At 32.6% G+C, this 5024-nt stretch overlaps 1 non-coding gene across 1 annotated transcript; it reads right to left on the minus strand.

Moving 5' to 3' along the window:
- Window positions 1–3167: 3167 nt before the first annotated feature.
- On the minus strand, window positions 3168–3327 carry LOC129053540 (U1 spliceosomal RNA). The gene has a single exon (XR_008518329.1). It is a non-coding gene; the product is annotated as a U1 spliceosomal RNA (small nuclear RNA).
- Window positions 3328–5024: the final 1697 nt, after the last annotated feature.

A 5024-nucleotide genomic window follows, 5' to 3' on the forward strand; every position in this document is an offset into this window, starting at 1 on the left:
CATCAAGTTTGGAACCACCTCAGGATTACTGGATCTCACTCTTAGATGGGCAATGCCCTTTAAAAAGCTCCTGATTAACAACAACAACATGCTTGGTTGATGAATGGAAGTTTCAAGGTGGATGAACAATGTCCTATTGGCAGGCTTTCATAGAGAACAGAAATGTAAAGACAAATTGAAGATGGAATGAGCAAATTAGCTCAATGATTAAACTGCATGCTGTTTTTTTTAAATGAATGATTAAAAACATTAAACCATTAATTTATAGAGGCAAATATTTGAATTCATTAGTAGTAAGTAGTAGTCAATATTCTGGCCATTTGAACAATAGAAAACTGGACTTTCAAGCAGATAGCAGTATGTGACACATGGACTTTCAATGGGCTGAGTCACATCCTGGAATCTGCTTAATAGTAATAATTTAAGTGGTACATTAAAGAAGGATATGTTGACTTCCATTTGAAGAATCCTCTCCAGGATGATTGGGAGGTTATTAGAACCTGGACAACATGATGCAATCACTTGAGGTAGCAAACTTATAGAGATGCTGCAGTAATGCAGAGATAAGATTAATCTACACATATTTCTCTTACACTCTCTAAGGAACAGAAATTCCAGAATCAAAGTCTAGGCCAGAAGAGAAACATAGACTGCAAACAGCAATAGGCCAAATAGGAAGGGCCATAACATAGTTGGATTACAATGTACCAATATCAGTAGACCTGATGGTATATTTATAGGTCTTGACAAATGTAGATTGTATTTTGCATTCATAGTGGTTGATGCTACTGCTTATGTACTATAAAAAATTAAAAACATAGTATATTCTAACCAATCTGAACAAATTGCTGTTCCTCAAGCTATGCAACACACTTCATATTGTATTGTTTCCCACAATGGGCATTGAGATATTAAATCAAATAAAAAATTATATGAATTATTTAAAATGAGAAGGTTCTTATATCTTCAGTAAACCCTACATCTAACAACAAAAGCTTTAACATAATATAGAAATAAACTAGGAGACTTACTGCTTTCAAGGAAAATTGTGACTGGCTAGCAAAGCAGTCAGAAATCTTGGCGCAAAGGTACTTGAAGGTACTGTGGATTCTGATAATATGCACTTCACTGGGATTAGATGAAACCAAATTTTAGAAGCATCACTTAATAAATTCTACCACAAAAGTGCCCCAAGCACAAAAATGTAATCTACTATGCTCCACACATTGTGACATATGAAAATTGTTTATATTGGTTTTAATATTTCAGACATTCTATTAAAAATATGTCCATAATCTTTATCTCAACAAGAAATTAAACTATTAAACATTAAATGGGAAGAACGTGTACCATGAAAATCTACTTGTTTTTACATTTTCCCCCACTTTGTATTGTTTCTGGTGATAAAAAATAAGGTTTCTGAGCAATACAGCTGTTATTCTGGGCAACTGCTGTAATTTAGGTAATTTCATCCCTTGGCTACATGAACTTGATGAGAAGTCATGCTATATGTTACAGCACAAGACAGGCTTTAAATGATTAACCTGGCCTGGTGCAATGACTCAGCACCTGTAATCCCAGGACTTTGAGAGACCGAGGTGGGTGGATTGTGAGTTCAGGAGATCCAGACCACCCTGGCTAACACAGTGAAACACGGTCTCTACCAAAAATACAGATGCATGCCTGTAATCCCAGCTACTTCGGAGGATGAGACAGGAGAATCACTTGAACTCCGCAGGTGGAAGTCATAGTGAGCCAAGATCACAGCCATTACACTCCAGCCCGGGCAACAATGTGAAACTCTATCAAAAGAGCAAACAAAAGAAAAGAAGAAAGGGAGAAAGAAAGAAAGAAAGAAAGAAAGAAAGAAAGAAAGAAAGAAAGAAAGAAAGAAAGAAAGAAAGAAAGAAGGAAGGAAAGAAGGAAAGACAGAAAGAAAAAGAAAGAAAGGAACAGAAATGGAAAGGGAAAGGAAGAAAAGAGGGAAGAAAAGAGAAAAGAGAAAAGAAAACTGCATTACTCACATTGTGGCTAATCTTCCCAGAATATTTTAACACAAATATTTGTTTTAAATTAGAAGAGCTCATAAATTGATTCTATATATATTTTGCTCAGTATTTGTTTTTTACAGTAAATTTTGTATTAAAGTTGGTAAAATTGTTAAGTTTTACTGCCACTGGAATTTGAGAAAGACTAAATAAATTACTTTATGCTCTTACTGAAATATCACACATTTTTATGAACTAGGACAAGGTTGTACCTAATTACAAAGAAAATATCACAAGGGTAAAATAAAACATGACCCTACTTAAACTATTCTTCTTCCAATCATCTTGCCAAAGCTGTCCTAGAAATTTTTTTTTTAAATTTTCAGTCACAGCTGATGCGTTACAAAATATGTAATAAAATAATAATTGAAGACAATATAAGTAAATCATCAAAATGAGTTTTCAAAAAGAAAATTGTTATTATTATTTAGCCTGTTGATACATAGCACCTGTTGAATGAGGATATAATGGAGCATCTTCTGTTGGGGAGGTCTTATGCCCATCTAAACATCGTGGTCAACTGTCTCCAAATTATAAATATTTAAAAAGATTGACAGTTTGATTATAAAAGTAACTTTATACCTTATATTTTATTTTCTTCATTAGAATAAACTCAAGAAATGCAAGAAAGCTGATATGTATAACATTTTTACAATTCCTGCAAATGATTTAGAATTTAGGAAAAAATCTGAATTATTTTAGCTACATAATTTTTAGGCCATTTCACACAAGTTGCTTCCAAAAGGAAACTACTTTTTAAGAACAAACAAACCAATTCTAATCATTTCACAAAATAAATATTTTTAAGGGCAATGTTAATACACAAACATTGGCTTATGCATTTAAAAATTACTTTTCTTTTTCCCAGATTTATCTGCTGCCTTTTGGAGGCTTCCCCCAGACACCTCATCTGGACAAAGTTCTCAAGCATTTGCAAGAGTCATCCTAGCACTATGTGATCTTTCTAAGAAATAACCATTTGATGTTTTATTGTTTTGTACTGGAGGTCACCAATTTTTGTAGGCATATAGAATTGTTTCCAGTATATGGTTTTCTTTCCATTTTCTATATCCACTAAATGACTCAATTTTCTTTTCTCTCTTTTTTTTTTTTCCCATGTGAAAGCACAAACACAGTCCTTCACTTCTGCAAATTATGCAGCTGAGTTTCCCACATTCGGGGAAATCTCATGTGTCAGCACATCTAGAGTGCCATAGATCGGCCTTTCCCTTGGAAAGCCACCTTCGTGATCATGGTATTTTCTCTGGCAGGGAAGTATCCATTTTCTTTTTAATACTTCCATTAGCCTTTGAAAGAAAATACAAATATAAATGTAATAGAATTTAGAATAATTTTCAGTATCAGCTTAAAATGTTAATTTCAGTCATCCATGATTATTCTCTTCTAAAAAAGTGCTTAATTCTGACATAGGCTTCTACAAAATTATAAGAAAAAACAGTATGATAGACAATGAAATGACTGCCAAATAAACCTACCATACATTTTATGCACTGATATGCTCATTTTTGATAGTGACTCTTAGAGCATTCTATTGTATCTAACAGCCATTCTCGGTCTTCTGGAATTTTATCGTGTGCACTATGAGCTTTAAAAATAAGCAGATGAAAATAACTTATAATATTAGTAGTAGCTAATATTTTACTGTCTAATATGTGCCATTAAGAACAAGTTATTGAGGTAATGTAATTAATATCAGAGTTAGTTTCCTAAGCGGGTAGCATTAGTAAATCAATGTAACAAATAAAAAATCAATTGCTGTTAGGATAAATAATTTGCCAATTCTTACAGATTTAGCCAGTTGAGGAGCTAGCTAGCAATCTGTCCCAAACGTCTGACCTCTTGGTGTATTACCAATTTAAAATGTTTTGGCTAAATATACTATCCATGCATTACTGCAAACAAATTAAAAGCTGTAATGCTATATTACTTTTCATAGTTCGATTTTTTGTTCTATACTTAGGATTATGCTCCATGGCCCAGGCTGGACCACAGTGACAAGATGATAGGTCATAACTCAATGAGGCCTCACACTCCAGGGTTCAAGGAATACTCCTGCCTCAGCCTTCCAACTACTTGAGATTAGAGAAATGCACCACCATGTCCCACTCACCTCATTATTTTTACTAAATACGAGTAGCATTTTATGACTATCTTTTTAAAGAAAAAGCAAAACTTGCTTGGTGTCCACTCATTTTTCAGAGACAACATTTTAGAATGTAAAGCAAGAATCTCATGATAATAGAACAGCAATATTAATTGGCAGTACAAAATTGATTTCAATTCTGATAGTAAATGAACACACACATGATGAGTAAAGCAATTTTCAATGGCAACAATAAAATTTGCCTGATTTGCTAATGATCAGTCATTTTCTTTCAGAGTGGGCTAAGATGCAACATATTTAAACTGCCAACTGTTTACTGTTCTTAGAAGTCAAAATTAAAAATCCCACACAAAAGACTTCTGTCTTTTTTGACATTAACATGACAGATAAATAAAATAGTTTTTTTCTTTCTACCATGTATTTTACTTAATAAAATAATATTTTATTCCAAGTCAGAGGCCAGGTTTTTTTTCTTTTTGCCATAGGAACATTTATAATATAAATTTCTTTTGAAAAAGGTAATTTTTATAATCTAATTTCAGGTAAAGAATAACATGGATAGGCTTCTTGTAACACTTAAACAGTACACATTTCATTATCTTATTCTCTTAAAAAATTTCATAAAGTGAAAATCATGTCCTTTGCCACATTATTAATAGTATCAAAAGTTTTCTTGTGAAATTTGGATTAATAAGATCTTTGCCTATATTATTATCTGCTGCCTTGAACAGTGTTGGTACTCAGCAGATGCTGATATATATCTGTTGAATACTGCCTACTGAATAGACTAAATGTTCATTAGACAAAACATTTCAAGCTTATCTTAATAAAGAAAATAATAAATTTATACA

This window comes from Pongo abelii, chromosome Y, assembly GCF_028885655.2.
Source record: "Pongo abelii isolate AG06213 chromosome Y, NHGRI_mPonAbe1-v2.0_pri, whole genome shotgun sequence".
NCBI classification, from domain to species: domain Eukaryota; kingdom Metazoa; phylum Chordata; class Mammalia; order Primates; family Hominidae; genus Pongo; species Pongo abelii.